The following is an 18,627-nucleotide window of genomic DNA, read 5'->3' as shown; positions in this document are numbered from 1 at the left end:
CCAATTTGGAGAACTGATCTTTAACTTCTTCCTCACTGTAGCAGGCAGGTACTTGTCCTGGAAAGCTTCAACAAAGGCCTCCTAAGTCCCTCCAATGCGCCCTCACGCATACTTCCATCACTGACCCGTGTCTCCCTTCAGCTGGAAGGACGCCAAGGTCACCCTCAAACCTCCGTCTTCGATGCCAAGCATCTCAAACGTTTTCATCATCTGCTCAAGCCACTCATCAGCCTTCAGTGGCTCCTTAGGATCACCCAAAAATTCATCTGGATTCGATCGGAAGAACTCCTTTTTCAGAAAAGATGGCCCTACCTCAGCTACTTGGGCCTGACTTGATTTTCAACCCTAAGAATGTCCATAGATTCCCTCAATGCTCCGGCCATTTCACGGGCTAAGGCACCCATGGCCTGCTGACCTACTGGCTTGGCCACGTTGGCCTGACTGACTCCCTTCTCCTGCGCCGAAATTTCATCCGGTATAGGCATCTCCTGCCTCCTAGGCCTACCACGCCTACCACCACGACCTCGTCATGACATCCTAATAAAGGTAACAAAGAGATTAGCACATTTTCAAATGTGCCGAAGCTATTTCACTTGCGTCCTAATACGATGGACAACTGTAATTCACTCCACATAAGCACATAAACACATACGAATTTCATTTCCGGATAACGACCGTCCCGTGGCGTCGCTAGAGTTCCGGTTAGAAACGGCAGTGATCAAGTGCCTTTCCAACAGGACTTCTAGAAACCCATGGACTCGATCAACATCCTAGAAACTAAATCCCTTACCCATATAGTCACATAAACACGTTATTATACAAGCACATAACACCATACTTAAGTCTCTAACAAGCGAGACAAACCTATTGTGGTACTAACCACTTTCCACGTCCCAAAGTATTCAAACCTGGTACGCTCTGATACCAAGTTATGAAGCCCTCAAAATAAGACTTAAATCATTCATTCATTAAGTTTATAAGTATAATAGAAATAATATATTTTCATTCATCAAAGTCTTTTTTACAAAGTGTATTACGTACATTACACATTTATAATTGTTCTTAATTGATAACAACAAAATAATGCCCTACGGGATTACAGCTTTCCAAGTTATCACTTAGTTACAACAAAAGAAGAGTTCTAACTCTTTTACAATTAGAGTCCTTGGCTTGAAAAGAAAACATATATACACAAGATGTAACAACAAAATAGAGCATTCAACTTCTAAACCTCCCAAGCAAAGACCTTGGAGGCGGCATGTCACCTGTACCTGAAAATGGTGTCCCAAGTAGGGTGAGCCAAAACCCAGTAGAGATATGCTAAATATGAGCATCAGATAAATAAGGGATATTCTTAACAGACACATTTCTTTCAATTTCATTCAATGTAGTTAACCAACATTTCAACTCATTTCCATTCTTCCATTTCGGATAAAATCAATTAACCAAATTCATTTTTATCAAAAACAACCAAGATGAGATTATAACTCAATGGTTCACAATTTAATACATCCATCATTTCAACACCTCTATTTCTTGCCATTTTACGGAACTGCGCACCCATAATATATAAGATTTGGGGACTTTCACCCTGGACACTCAGGCCAACTTAATTATCAATGGAGTCCATCCCCTATCTCCTTCCATACAATGGAGTACATCCCCTATCTCCTTCCAAACAAAGATACATATACAATGTATTTAAACACGTTGTCATATACAATGACCAATCAGATCACATATTCAATGGTTTAATCCAACCGTTATATTCAATGACATAATCCGATTGATTAGTTTCAATTTCCCTAATCCTCATGCATTTTCTACAACAATCATAGCTATCCTCCACTGATAGCCCAAAACAGATATTTCTAAACAGATAATTAAATCTATCAACAGATAATTTATCAACTTTTCCATAGGTGTGTGATATATCAATCCAACTACACTTTTTAATCACATTTTCCCCTAATTTTATAATTCCCAAACCAATTTCACATTTCCACATTGATTTCATTATTTATACTAATAATTTCTTTAATTCACATTAGAGCATTTTTCCCCAATTCCAAAACATTAACTCAAAGGTCTAAATCTCACCATTTCAACAATTATTCCCTAATAACCCCATTTTTAAGACCCCACATACACATATGGAGTTCAAAATTGAAAACCCCTCTTTCACAAATCAACACCCAAACCCTAACTTCACCCAAACTTTCCAAATCTAACCATTTATACAAAATGACACATATCTAGGTTAAAACTCATAATAAAGAGTAGTTTATCCCTACCTCAAATGGATAAGCTCAAAGGAGAAGAAGAGAGAAACATAAAGATGCTCCAAATCTCACTTTTTTCGGATCAAATGGAAGCCCACGCAATGCTCAAGCTTTTTAACAAAGGGAGTAGGGTAGAATGACCCTAGAACAAGGAGTATTTGTAGAGAGAGAGAGAGAGAGAGTTTTAGAGAGAGAGGCAGCCGGATTAGGCTTTTTAGAGAAGAAGAAAGCAAAAAGTGATATAAAATCACGTTGCTGCGAACTGATATATGCGAAGCTCGCTCGAATGAAGGAGGTGTCACTCGAGCAACCAGACACAACAAAAGGCCTCGATTGAGCGCAAGAAGCATCGCTCGAGTACACAATGCAAAGTTTTAGGTCTGACACCAACGCAGACGCATGCTCGAGCGTAAGAGTGCTTGCTCGAGCGAAGGATCAAATAACACACGTCTCGCTCGAGCGCAAGAGTGCTCGCTCAAGCAAAAGCTGCGTCTAAGGAAGAAACCTGAGGACTCTCAATCCTCGCTCGAGCACAAGAACCTTCACTCGAACGAAGAAGCAAAAACCCAAGGCTCGCTTGAGCGAAAAAAGCCTCGCTCGAGCGAAGAATCCAAAACCTGGGCAGCAACCATTTGAATCAACTCATAACCAACTTGTTCCAAACTCACCCAACACGACCCAAAACTCAAATACAAAGAGTAAAAGGAAGGAAACATGACATAAACAACAGTATACAACCACGGAACTCGAGTCCAGAACACAATAAAGGTCGGGGTAAAACCTGGATCGCTATAAAAGCCAACTATTTTGAAAGTTGTAATGACGTTCCGTACGGACCTGTGGTCAATAACAACGTGGGCCGATCTTCCGGCCGACGGTCATCATACACGTAATCTAGAAGTTAAGCACATGAATTACACTAATCTTCTCTTAGCAATCAAAAATTACTACAACATTATAATTTGAACACACTTAGTACGTGTTTGGCATGCATTAAAAAGATATAAATTTTTTATATATGTATATTTATTTAGGTCACATCTATCAATATTTCATCTCTAATTTTCTATTTATTTTGTAATTTTTTAACACATTTTTTATTTATTTATAAAAAATAAAAAATGCACTTATTTAAAATATTCCAAACCACCCCTTACACTGCTTTCTTAAAATACCTATTTACATTACACGAGATTTTGTTTCATTTCCTTGGTTGTTCACTAGTGAAATAGATAAGAAAATAATGACATCAATGTTTTTATACTAAAATAACTATTTTAAGTAGGGCAACTATTTAATCAAAAGTAATTATACATATGGGGCAACCCATTTAATTATTTTTTAATAGAAATAGGGCAAAAGTTATATCTGATATTGACAAGTATACGCCTTTGACTTCTATTAATTTTTAATTTTTTCACAAAATTATATTCATCAAATATTGATAGTTATTTAATTTTATTACATCTATCAATAAGTTTGAATTGATTAAAGTGACAATTGATATCTTGTTAATATGAATTTTTATAAGGATAAAATGCTTAACAATTTTTACCCATTAAATAGTTTGAATCATTGAAATGGACTCAAGCCCACCACATACAACAATATTTTTAATTTGATTGTGGACGAGAGCAAGCCTCTGTCAAATTTTAACAATAGTATAATTAAATAGTAACAATAATAATTTTTTTACATTATATTTGATTAATAAATTTAGATAAAAATTTTAAAAATAACAAAAAAAATAAACTTATGTTTTATTTGCATTATTCTCACATTTTTTTTTAATTCACAATCTTTAAAAAAAAAAAAGAAGAGAATTCATGAATTCTTTGAAAAAGACAATTTTGTTCTTCTGAAATAAAAAATTGAAAATGGGGTAGGGTTGAGCTACAACCGTTTCTGTCGTGGCACTCAGAGCACTTTGGGCTCTTTTTTGATTGTTTAGATTGGATATAAAAGTTTGAGGATGACATGTAATAGTTAATGATAAAAATGAAATATAATATATTATAACATATGAGATTAATTATATATATTGTGGGGTTATTTATGTTATATTTGGTTAAGATATGATATAAAATGAGAGTAATTATTTTTGACATTTAGATAAAATATTTCTTATATTCGACAGTGGAGGATATACAATACTTTGGAGATTGGCATTGCATATCTCCTTTTGTATATACCATTCAGACTCCTTATATCTAAAATAACCAAATACAAAATATAAAAAAATAAGAAAATATATAAGACTCACCCATATTATGGGGTGTTTTGGGAATATGGTTAAAAGTTATTTTTTGATTTTTTTTAACCTTTTTATGAGTAAGGAAAGTGGGTTAAAAGTTGAAAAGTGACTTTTAATCTACTTTCGAAAATAGCCCTATATCTGAGTTCATTCTAATATGTAACGCTCTCAAAATGATAACGTTAAACCCATCAAATAAGACATGCATTGATATACAAAAGTTCCACATTCTTTCATTCATGAGAGTTTCATTACATAAGTATTACATGTTAACAATAAAAGCAAAATGCCCTACGGGCTTACAGCTTCCCAAGTTAATACTTGGTTACAACAAAAAGAGTACTAACTCATACACCTTAAGCCCTTGGCTTTAATTTACATGTAATACATCAAAAGTAATACGACAAAAGTATGTCCGCCTCTAGCCTCCCAAGCTATGTCCTTGGAGGTGCCATGCTTCCTGTACCTGAAAATGATATTCCCATATAGGGTGAGCCACAGCCCAGTAGAAATATACTAAACCAACCATGAACAATGACTAAAAGATTAGCAATTGATAGATGGCCAACACTGATACATTCACATAAATCACGTATTTATGTCATACAACTTATGAGTCCAAGTTACTTTTCATTTTCCCTTTTTCAACGGATAGGCATATAAGCACTACCCACATTCTCGACCGATATGTATAACAACAATATCCACATTCTCAGATAAGCAAATAAGCTATATCCACATTCTACAACAGATATGTATAACCACAATATCCACAGATAAGCATATAAGCTATATCCACACTTCACAAAGATAAGCATATGAGCTCTATCTTCACTTCTCTAGACAAGCATATGAGCTGTATCTACGGAGTTCATCCCCTATCTTCTCCCAACACTATCCGGTTTAGAGGTACATCCCCCATCTTCCCCTAAACCGCGGAGTACATCCCCCATCTCCTCCTCTACACATAACGTATACAAACACATTGGTTCTATATACAATCCTTCAATACATACAATTAATGTATTCTATCAATCGTCAAGTTCCATGACACATTCCATTGATTAGTTTCCGTTCGCCTAATCATCATGCATTGTCTACAACAATCACGACTATCCTCCACCGATAGCCCAAAGCAGTTATTTCTAAACAGAAAATAAATGCACAATGGATATTCAATCAACATTTCATTTTCCTCATTCCTCACAATTAATTATCCCAATTTATTAAACAATGTAATTAGGTCAATTCCCATAATTAACATTACGACCCTTAGGTCCCATTTTCATCAATAACTTAACATTTATTCCATTTCTCTATGCCAAACATGCATTCAGGTTTATTATGAATAAAACCCCAACTTTTGTAAAATTACACAAAAGCTCCCAAACTTTCACAAAATTACCAAACCAACCCCAACATCTCAAAATACCAAAATTTAAAGACAAAATCCATAGAGAGGAGTAGGATATCCCTACCTCAAATTCGGAGCCCCAAGAGAGAAGAAGGTGAAACCCAACGTGCTCCAAAACCCGAAATTTTCAGATTAAAAAGTAGCCCTCGACGATCAACAACTCTTTTGTAAAGGCCAAAGATGAGCAAATCACTCCTACTAGATCAAAACCTAGAGAGAAGGTTGAGTTCTAGAGTGAGAGGCTCAACAATGGAGTTTTTGGAAAAGTAGGAGAGAGAAGAGAAAGTGAAAAAGTGATTTGAAAAGTCAAAACACGGAACTTAAACCCAGTCGTTCCGCTCGAGCGTAAAACAGCCCGCTCGAGCGTCACTCACAGACTCCCGCTCGAGCGGTCAAACTCCCGCTCGAGCGCCGGATGCACTCTCCCAGCACTTTTACAGAGTCAGGTCTCCGCTCGAGCTTCCAACTCCCCGCTCGAGCGGAACTCACACAAAACACCCCGCTCGAGCGGCTAATCCCACGCTCGAGCGTACAACACTGCACAAGAAAAAAAATACTGGATGGGTGTATTCCCCGCTCGAGCGCACAAACCCCCGCTCGAGCGGACAGGCCAAAATCTGGGCAACTAGTTTTGGTTTCTAAACTCAACCAACCTGTAACAAGCTTGCCCAACACATCCTATAACTCAAATACGAAGTAAAAGGATATGAACAAGATAATAAACAACTACCAACATCCACGGACACTTGTCCGGATCACTGTACAACAAGGGTAAACCCGGGATCGCTATATAATATCTGTTCCATATATACGATAAACAAATCTGGCGTTAGCATACTCTATTTATTAAGGGGTTGTTTGAGATATCCTAAATAAGTACACTTTTTAAATTTTTGGACTAAAAAGTTGAGGAAAAAAAGATGGTTGTTTGGGATAACTTTTTAAATTTTTATGAAAAAATGTGTATTAAAAAATTGTATAAATTAATGTATAGGAGAAACTTTTTGGCGAGTAGGTAGTACGGTGGTAGCATTGTGCAGAGTAGTGTATAGGAGATGCTTGCCACCTTTTCGGGCTTTAAATTGGACGGTGTTGTTCTGCCCGTGGGGCCCACCATGGGTCCTGTTTTGCTAATCGGAACCGTTCAATATGTAGAACTCGTCGAGTACTATATACTGATAAAAAATCACATTGATCGGATATCGATAACTATCTAATCGGATTAGTTTTTTGTCAACCGTTAACTATAACACCATCTATTTTTTTATACAAAACTAATTTGATCATCTAGTTAGCAATATTTGATCAACGTGATTTTTTACAAACATATAGTACTCGACGAGTTCTATACATTGAACGGTTCGGATTATCAAAAAGGGATTCATAATGGGCCCCCACGGGCGGAACATCATCGTCTTGTTTTTGCACCCGACTGTTCCCTTTGTGCAACCAAAGTCGGCTAAAGTACAACTCACGTGAAAAATGAGTTGTGCTTTTTTTTTTTTGTAAAATTAATTTTTTAATATTTTTTTTTGATAAATATTGATAATTTTTTAACTCTTTTAATATTTTTTTAACTTTTTCGAAAGATGCAAAAACCAGTCCTAAATTAATGCATAGGCTTTTTATGGTCATAGGCTTTTTATGGTCAGCGAATGCATAGGCTTTTTTAATTTTTTTTTTTCAAATTAAAAGCAGCCGAGGCGCTCCTGTAATTACTGCCACCCAGGGGGCATACTCCAAACAAAAAACATGAAACTGTTTGAATATCCTTTTTTATTTTTATTTTTATTTTTGAATAAATTATACTGACATTTCCTGAAGTTTATGTTTATTACAGTTTTTTCTCTTATCTTTTGAAAATTACATCTCCCTTCCTGAGTTTAAAGTTTTATTATAGATTTTTCTCAGTAATTTAATTTTTTTTAAATACCAATTTTACCCTCACTGGGTAAATTACGTTGACACCCCTCATATTTTAGAAATTACAATCCACTCTCTAAGGTTTAAAGTAGCATTACCAATTGCCTCGCCGGTTAGTATTAGTTGGAAAAAATATTCATTGAAAAAAAAATTAATTAGAAAAAAAATTATTTGAAAAAAAAATTTAATTGAAAAGAAGTTTAAAAACCAACGTAAACACATTTTTCAAATTTACTTTTTTTTTCTCAAATTTATAAACTAAGATAACCATTTATAAACTAAAAAAATTATCAAATAAGTTTTTATGACATTTTAAAAAAAATTTGTAAATATAAATTGAAAACTGAAAATGAAATAGTTATCAAACAGATTTCAGATGGTTAAAATGTCATAAAATTAATAAATAATTAAATAAATTACCAACGTAAGAAATTACTTATTAAAAGATTCTTAGAATATATATCATTTGATTTTTAGAATTTTTTTTTAAAAATTAAAAATTAATTTAGTTAAGAAATAAAAAATAAAAAATAATTATTTATGGATACGGAGCTATGGCTACGCCAGTGTCCGATACGAATCGGACCACACTGGCTTGGTCGTCCCTGATCGACTCGATGAGGGGGTGCACGCTGGGCGGGTCTCGGATTCTGAAGGAGGAACTGAGGCAGAAGATTACGATTCCCCAGTACCTGAGGCTAGCCATGCGCGACGCGATTCAATCCAAGGACGTCGCCGCCGGGGAACCACCACTACGCCTCCGCCGGAGAGGCCGCTCAGCCCCCCGACTTGGCCCTGGTGGTGTTCATCAATTCGCTCAGTGGTGGGCGCCACGGCCCGAAGCTCAAAGCGAGGCTTCAGGAGTTGATGGGCGAAGAACTGGTGCCTTTCTTTCTTTCTTTCTTTCTCTCTATCGGTACAGTACATAAATATTTATATAATTCCATGTAATGGAGGCTATATGCAGTGATTCAGTAAACATTATTAAAGTGTAAAGAAATGTATATATGTTTTTTTAATATGCAATTTTGTGTACAGAGATTCAATTTTAAATTTTTTTCCTGCCTATGGAATATTATATGTAGCTGAAAATGCATATGTCGAATTTGTATTCTTTTTCTTGCTACTTTTTTAGCCATGCCGATTGATTGAGTGATATGATTACTAATGTGGAAGTTGAAGATGTAAAATAAAAATGGGTTTGTTTGTGTACTAATGTAGTTGTATTAATTAATTGGGATTAGATCTTTGAAATTACGTAAAAATCCTCTGTAAGGTGACTTGGTTATTTTTGTAAAATTCAAGGCAAAACAGCCTTTTCCTTTTACCTTCAATCACATAGGATTGGACTAACAATGCCAACTTCTTGTATGAATGATAATTCCACCCTTGGGGGGATTAGTAGTCTCATGGGACTGTTAGTCCCATGCCATATATGTTTAGCCTCCACTGTTTAAGAGGTACCTAGCTGCAAAAGCCTCATTTGTAGTTTGAAATTTAATTTAGGGTAAATTACGCAAACCTTCTTGATAGTTGGTAAAAATACATCTGGCCCCATTGGTATTAGATAATTACATTGTCCTCTCTTATGTTTTACAATTGCATTACATTTACCCCACAATAGTTGGTCTCTCGTTAATAATAGGGGTAATTCTTTTGGTACACCGCAAAAAACCTCAATACACACTATTTATGTCGTTCAAATATATTTTTTTGAACAAAAGTTAAATGTGTAGACATAAATTTATAAACAAAAAACAGTGTTTTGGGGGCATAAATAGTTGAATGGAATATACATGTGAACAATTCATTTTTTTCATAAGTTTGATGCAAAAACAGCACTCACCTCTATCCCGACTTTCAATGGATTGGGTAAAATCCGCTCCCCATTCACATTGGGTAGGGTCAGGTCCCATGTGGAGTGGATCAAAATGACCATCCTTAGTGATGACAATGGTGATAGTAGCGTGTGGCTGTAGTGGCCGTGGTAGTGGAATCGTGGCGGTGGCGGTAGCGGTAGCGGTGGAGGTTGAGTGGTGGCACTGTTAGTGGGTGTTGGAGCGGCGACGTTGACAATGGTGAGTGTGTTGGTCGTAGTAGTGGTGGTGGTGGAGTGGCTACAGTGGCAGAGATTGTGGTAGTGGTGGTGGGGTGATGGCACCGGTAGTGGGCAGCGGAGTGACAACGGTGGTAAGGGTATTGGTGATGGTGGAGTGGTTGCGGTAGTAAAGGCGGTGATGTGGTTGTGATGGCATGGTGGTGGAGGAGGTGGTGGTGGTGCGGTGAATGAGATGGTACCTATTTAAATGGGTTTAAATGTGTCCTATGTCCAAACCATTTATGAATTTGGATAGGTTTTAATGGGCATAATTGGGCAGGTTCACAGTTTCGAGTTAACTTTGCCACCTCTAATAATTATCTAAGGTTCTCAAAATCTCGATCTGGATCTTATGACCCTACGATTTTACGGTCCATTTACACACAATCGATCCGAATTGTGTAAAAAATCCCTTATAGGTAGGATCTTTCGATATTGGTAATTGGATCTAATTAGATTGTAGAATCTTTATCCGAATTCAATCCAATTTGTAAGCTTGGTTTTGTATTGTATGACCTATTTTATTGTAAATTTTATGTTTGTTGTCTAAATATCAATTTATGTGGTCCAAATGAATAAAAAAAACAAGTAATATTGAATTAAATAAACTAAGAAAAACAAACTAGGAAAACAAACATTTAAATATTGCAGTCATTTAAGAAAATTAACTAGTCAAAAAAACAAAAACTTAGCCTTAACAAAGTCTTACGGGTAGGAATGGCAACAGGGCGGGGTGGGGTGGGGTGGGGCGGGGCCTGGGATCACCCTCCCCGTCCCCGATCCCCAATGGTAAAAATTATCCCGTCCTCGGCCCCAATCCCCGACGGGAGACCTATCATCGTCCCCGCCCCCGTCCCCCAACGGGGATCGGTTTTTCCCGACCCCGGAAATTTCCCGGGCATAATTTTACATGTTTTTGGGTGATTAGAGTTAGAACCAAGCTTAGGAAATGGAAAAACAAGTGTTAGAGCAAACAAGAATTTCGAACAGCAGATTTTGCCCAAAGTCGCACGTGCAACGGGGTTTCCCACACATGCGACTCAATTCCCGCATGTGCGGCCCTGTTTCTCGTAGGTACGGGGCACCCCTGTTTCAACCCAACTAACATTATTCAAGTGTAATTTCATCTCAAACAAATCAATCTTTCCTTTAAGTTCAAGATCAATGTTTTATCTTTCATAATCTTGAAAGTTCCCAAAACACAACCCACAAACACACTTGATCCTTGCATAATCTTGTTCTATGGACAATCTGGAGTTCATTTTATATGTTATTCACAAGATTAAGCCCCAATCAGAAACAAAATCAAAAGGACCCAAGTTCTAATTTCTTAAATTTAGCTCAATTAAATACATACATAAAACCCTAACCCAAATGGGTTTCAAATCTTCTAATATCATTATGATTTCATGAAATTGATGAATTAATCATAAGGATTCAAGATAGATTTCCATACCTTAGTTCAATCCTTGCTTTTCCCTTAACTCACCTTCATTTTCCCAAGCTTTCATGGTTTATCTTCCTCATTTCTCTTAAATCTCTTCAATTTGTGTTCAAATCCCATGAATGTTGAGCTCTCTCTCTTAGAGGAGCTTTCTCTTTCCTTGCTGTCTCTCTCTCTCACGGTTCTCTCCCTCAGATATTTTTGGACTTCAAGTGATAAGTTCAACTCATATCATATATATATATATATATATATAAGCTTATCACAATTAGGGAGAGCCAAACGCACCCTTACAAATCGTATGAAATCAAATTTCAATTAAACTTCCTAAATGACTCTAAAAATCATGTTGATCATAACTATGTACTCCGTTCTGGTTTCTGAAGCCTCTAAGGCCTTCAATTCGCAGTGCAAAGTTAACCACCTAAACACACCTTAACGAATAAGACAAAATAAATTTCCAATTAACTTTCCCAAATGGCTCTAAAAATTCCCATTAGCATATCTATGTACTCAATTTTGACTTATGAACCCATAAAGGTTGGCAATTTTAGTTTCAAGGTTGTAACTCAACAGATAATTCCTCAATTCAAATAGATATAATTAAATTAAAGTGCATTAACCCATAATTAAATAAAGATAATTTCTGATACACATTTTGGGGTCGTTACATAAACCTTTTTATGAATTGCATTTTCCCTAGAAAGCCCCACACCTCTTTTTTAGTCATTGGTGGCAGCATTTCTAAGATGGCTTTGATCTTGGATGAATCAACTTCGATTCTGCATTCTGTGATTAGAAACCTCAGGATCTTTCTTGCAGTTACCTTGAAGGTACATTTCTGTGGATTTAGCCTTAACCTATACTTGTGGATCCTTTTGAAGAACCTCCTTAATGCGGTATAGTGACCTTCTCATTCTTTAGACATGACAATCATGTCATCCACAGATACTTCAACCTCTTTGTGGATCATGTCAGGCAATATGGTGGTTGCTGCTCTTTGATAAGTAGTCTTAGCATTTTTCAATCCGAACGGCATGACTCAGTAACAGTAAGTCCCCCATTGGGTGGTGAATGTTGTTTTTTCTCTGTCCTCAGGTGCCATGGAGCTCTGATTGTATCCTAAAAACCCATCTATGAATGAGAGTAAATCATGGTCTGTAGTGAACTCCACCAACTCATTGATATACGACATCAGGAAGTGATCCTTAGGGCTGGCCTTATTCAAGTCCCTGAAGTTGATACAAACTCTGATCTTGCCTTATTTCTTTGGAACTGGCACAATGTTAGCCAACCACGTCAGATATTCGAACACAATCAAACACTCTGCATTAATCTATTTGGTCACCTCTTCCTTAATTTCCAGTGCCTAGTTTGGCCAAATTCTATGGAGCTTCTGCTTGATAGGTCAAGAGTGTTGTACGATCTCAAGATCAATTCTAGGCATGTCTTCGTAGGACCATGCGAAAATATCTTTAAATTCTTTTAACAAAGTGACTAATCGCTCGCGCTCCTCTCAGGACAGCATAGAACCAATATAGACTGAGCGAGGATTCTTCTCAGTACCCACATTAATTGGAACGCCTCTCATCTTCCTAATTAATCAAAAATTTCAAATCCCAAGGAATTTCTTCCTCTTCATTGTCATCAAAGTTTTGAAAATCTTGGTCAACGTAATAAATTAAAGGCATGAAAAAGTAAGCACAATCGACATCATTCTCATTGGTCAAGCCCAGTTTAGCAGTTATAGTGGACTCAAAAGAAAAAGAAAAGGACGACTGAGATATAACAGTGGTGTCCGGGTCATCACTCCCAGAATCACCATACTCCGACCTACCAGATTGACTCAAATTTGACTTCGACTCCACAGACTCAGTAGAATCAGACTCAAACTCACTATCGGATTCAGACTCCATGATATAATAGTTCTCGAGTTACCCAGTTAAACGCGGTGCCTTTGCTACATCCAAGATAAGGTCGTTATAGTCTATAGATGATTCATTCCCGATCACAAAAATACTGACATTCTCCAAACCCTACAACTTGGTGCTGGCTTTAAAGTCGGCTAGTGTTATTGTCATTTTGTCCTTTGTGTTTTTGTCTAAACAATTGGCTCTGTTCTGGTCCATACTGCTACAAAAGTTTACTTCCTCATTATCATTCTCAGACAGTTGGTGATCAAAGAAAATCTCAAATTCGGGGAGATGCTCATTTGTCTCATGATTAATCCATGGCTTAGAAAATCCATAGAAAGGAAAATTATCTCCCTTTCTGATAAAATGCCTATTCAAGGTCCCTTGAATTGGTTTATACTTCAGTTCATACTGCTTGCCAGCTCTATTAGTTCTAACTCTCTCGCATTTCATCATCTTTCACCTTTCAATCCTCCTTTGTAGGTTCATACCCTAACCCAAATAAATGCTGATTATGGCTGACTTCACTTGCCACGACAACACCCTTCATGCCACTCATTCCCAAACCCATTCCAGGAATATGCCTTAGTTTGCTCATGAAGTAGATGGACTGTGCACTTACATACATCTCTTCTTCCTCAGCCATGATAGTTTGCACCAATTAGGCCTTTACCAAAGTAAACCCAGAAAGAAAAATATCCACTTTCCTATGATTAATCTCCATCACTGGTGTTGTGACTTCTGGCGGAGGATGAATAGACAAGGTCCCAAAAACCATAGCAATTCCTCTATCATACGAACACTTTACTAGTTAATGTACTATGGAGGAAACTGCTTTCATTTGATGTAGTTATGGTCTACCCAACAACAAATTGAATGTTGCTGGGACATCCATGACATGGAACTCAACTTCATGCTCTGTGGCCAACCCATAATTGGCACTTTGATGGTACCCATAACCTCTCGGCTAGTGTTGTCATATGCCTAGATCAACTGGCTTGTAGGTACAAAGTCAGTCGATTTTAGCCCTATCGTAAGCAATACGTGAAGAGCACACATTTATAGCTGACCCGATATTAGTAAAAACCATTGTGACCCACTTCTTTCTGCATTCCAAAGACCCATACAAAGGTTTGTTGTGCTCCAATCCTTTTGGAAGAAGTTCTTTATTTGAGAAGGTCATAGTTGGGGCTGGCTTGGTTGGCATGATCAATGATACTAACTAATCTGGCGTGGAATCTATTAATAACTTTGCTTTGGCAAGGAATCTATTAACAACTTTGCTTTGCTCAGAGCTGTGAGCATAGCCTAACGGTGTTCCCATGAAGCCATGAGTAGTCCCCAAGTCAAGATATTAGCTTGGATCTTCTTTAAGTGTTTAATATCGAGTCCTTTTCTTCCTCATTCTCCTTCTCCTTTCCTTTCTCTACCTCTTTATCTTTACCTGAAGGCTCTTCTTGGTCTAGATGTGAGGGCTTAAAGTAACGCTCACTCTTAGTTAGATGATCGATCTCCTTAAGGTACCAAGTGTTATCTGGTGCATTGTTTTCCCAACCTTCATCAGTATGAGCGAGATGGATATCATTATCATCCCACCACTCGCCGTCATTAATGAGTAGGCAATTATGCGGTTCAACAAGAATCATTCCAATGCTATGATCATCACCTTTTGGCTGGTACAATGACGTTGACTGAATTTCTACAAATATCCCCATTCTTTTTTAGTGTGCCTATACTAGCTGGCTTTTTGCTTAAGCCCAATACAAAAGACTCTACTCCCAGTTACCTCTTACCAGGCCCAAGTGTTCTCAAACAACAGGGATCACTGATAAGCCCTCATCCTCTCATTCTCACATACACACTCCATTACATCTCCTCAAACACCCACACAATTCCTTTCTCAACCAAACACCACAACACTCCTCTGTTGCTACCAACTTTGGAGTGAAAGATGACAAACTCATGAATTCTACCTCAAACCATGCCAAAGGAATAGTATCCCAAGGCAACTCTACAAATTGTTTCCTTAATCATTCTCGAGAAGGAGGAAAAATACTTAGCCTAAATGGCCCTGGTGAAAACCACCCTCAACACACCAAACCCCAAGTCTTAGCAACTTGTTATAACTAACCCTACGAAACCGACCATAACAAACAACACTCTAGTCTTTCCAAAGACACTCACTCGACATCGACAAACCACAAAACACACTAAGCACCCAAACTACAAAGCATGAAAGTAAATAAACTCTTAGCCACATAATTGAGCCAAGCCCACAAAGATAACTATTTGTCCTAGAACTCTCAAGGAATTCTCATAAGAACAACATTGATGAAGCGTGTTTCCAATGAGACCTCAAAGCAAGTTCACCGGCGAAAAGTATTATCCTAGAAACTTAACCTCGTGCTCACGTAGATGTAACACATAAGTCCTAACATCTATCCTAACTATATGCAAACGTCCTCACCAAGCATAGCAAATCCATTGTGGTAAAAATCACATTCCACGAGCCCAAGGTATTCAAACCTGGCTCGCTTTGATACCAAGCTATAACACCCCGAGTTTTATTATCCTAATCCATTACAAAATCTGTTATTAACATCCATTTACAGAGTATACATACGGAAGCATAAAGAAAGAAATAAAGAATTAAACATTCATACATTCATACATTCTCTCTCGGATAAATAATGATGCCAAATTACATACAAACAGATACATTGCCCTAAGACTTACATTTGAAATAATTAAAGAAAGGAATTTACCCCTGTACAAAACATGGTATTCAACCAACAAATTAAAAGGCCTTGTGGTGAACATGATAAACACTTCAAGCCTCGAACAATCCTCCAGCCTTGTACTTGAAAGTTTGTCAACATGTAGGATGAACATATAATCTAGTAGAGGTTCTAAAGATCCTAAACAATTGCAACATATAGCTAGCTATGATTATGCATGCTCCACATCAATATGTATATATAACGTGACATTTTCTGTCCAAAATAGACATATATAATATTGTCTTTCCTTTTCCAAAAGTGCCTCTTTAAAAACACTCGCTTCTTATCTTTTAAATTTATCGTTTCAAATCCAACATTCCAAACATCTTCGACCATATCTCATAACACATACTCAACAATATCCTCGACTAACCCCATCTCGTCACACATACATAACACTGACTTCACTACACGTACATCGACATCAAAGTCTCATACAACACATACATAACATGTGGTCACACCATGTCCAAGACAGACTACACAACACATGTTTATAATTAAATTAAGCCATCATTACCTATCAACGCTACAACCTAGTGAATCATCTCAAGTCCGTCTATCTGCTAGTGGTCATCATTGAACACCACCTAAACCCATGACCATCGCCAAGCGCCACCATAACTTATAGCCATCGCTGAGTGCTACTGAACCCCGTGGCCATTGCTAAGCACCACTGTGCCCATCACTAAGCGTCACCAAATCGTCAATATCAGGAACACGCATCATAATCTCTATCATAATCTCTACGCATCATGACCCGGATTCACACTAACCATCTAACTAAAACTAGTCGTTTTTTGTTATAACCAATGCCCAAGGCATGCACCAACTGTTACAAAATGTGCTCAATGCACCACCATTCAACAACGGGTTTTCCATTCTCATCAAAACATTTTCATATGATATAATTCGAGTTATTATCAACCACAAATACCATAATTAGTTAATGGTTACAATCTACCCAAACAAGCTATTCAACAACAATCCCATAATCCCAATTACATTTACAACCATTTTAATTCCCTTATCTTTCACCAATTTCATTCTACCTATAACGCCCTGAAATAATAACAATAGCCCTTCTGATAATATTACTTTGAATAATGCTATATGTACCAATTAGTATACTAAATAGTGTACCAATTGATGATGTGGCATAACTTAAGAGGTTTTTGATATTTGTAATGTGATTAATGAGTGTGGTCAATAAGAATGTCATAACTAGTGTTGGTACACTAGTTAGTACACTAATTGGTGCATGTAGCACTACCGCATTACTTTAAAAAGGATCAACAACATCATATCTTCTATTTCAATTATAATTGTGATCGGTATACATTTATAAATTCTAGATCCTGAATCTATAGCGTATGACACGAATACATGAGTTAAAAGAAATGTAAAACCCAAGTAATTATGTACCCTAATGGCTATATCTTTTCAAGACGATGCTTGGTTACATCAAAGTGGCTTCAACTCAATACAATTAAAGCCTAAGGCTTATACCAAAAAAATAAAATAAAATAAAATAGTTACATCAAATAAAACGAAAGAAGCTCTTGGCTCCAAATCCTCCCAAGCTATGTCCTTGGTGGAAGCATATCATTAGAACCTGAAAGTTGTTTTCCACATAAGGTGAGCCAAAGTCCAGTAGAGATATTTTAACGCAATATATGAATCTTAACAAAGTCATAAGGTGAATGCACAAATGCATCCTATTTGTCAAACATTTCACATTTCCATTTCAAAACAATGCAATGCTAGATTATAAATCAATTCATAAAAATAATCCTTTTATAACAGAAAACAAGGTAGTCGATACAAAACACTAGGAATGTCTAGGTACGTGTCTGCCAGTAAGCTATACAAGCACTACCAAAGCCATTTTACCGATAGTAACCGGAAGGATCGGCACCTAACCACACGGGTTTCCGGATTTTCACCAAGGATACTGAGGCCAACATAATAACCACAACCACACACTCTAACCAAATTCACCAAGGTATTCATCCCTTTTTTTTTCAAAACAAAACATTTTCCATGTTTAAGTATACAACAATGTTCAATGTAAGATGAATGAATGATTAGTTTCAATTCATCTAATCTTCATGCAATTTCTACAACAATTAAGCTATCCTTCACCGATAGCCCAAAATAGATATTTCTATACAATAGATAATTTCCCAACAATAGATATAATCTCTTCTTTTTCAAAATGGGAGTGATATTACATATCCAACTCCACCATCATCATCAACATGTACATTGTTCTATTCTTACCAAATCCAACATCATTTTCCATTTTCTTTTACAAACCAAATATCCATAATTTTAGAACAAAACCCCTTTTACTTACTAAATCAATTTTAAGTAAAGAAACCCACCATTTTAACAAATCTCAATCATAAACGCATTCCCACAACCTTTTTCATGAATCCATTTGAAAACCCCTCTTTTCAATTCAAAACCAAACCCTAGATTTAACCAAATATTCTCAGGTCACTATACCTTATCAA

The 18,627-nt window shown here is 36.8% G+C and overlaps 1 long non-coding RNA gene across 7 annotated transcripts in view; it reads left to right on the top strand.

Annotated features, from left to right (window-relative positions):
• The first annotated feature begins 8,430 nt into the window (after window positions 1–8,430).
• Window positions 8,431–18,627, top strand: part of LOC145804873 (uncharacterized) — a 30,281-nt gene continuing 20,084 nt past the window's right edge. For all 7 annotated transcript variants that reach the window (XR_014347566.1, XR_014347564.1, XR_014347563.1 and 4 more), the window contains exon 1: window positions 8,431–8,755. This is a non-coding gene — a long non-coding RNA (uncharacterized LOC145804873). The remainder of the gene's footprint in view (window positions 8,756–18,627) is intronic.

This window comes from Camellia sinensis, chromosome 12, assembly GCF_055761805.1.
Source record: "Camellia sinensis isolate YWXY chromosome 12, ASM5576180v1, whole genome shotgun sequence".
NCBI lineage: Eukaryota > Viridiplantae > Streptophyta > Magnoliopsida > Ericales > Theaceae > Camellia > Camellia sinensis.
The sequence above is the reverse complement of the archived record's forward strand: the minus strand, read 5'-3'. Positions and strand labels throughout refer to the sequence as shown.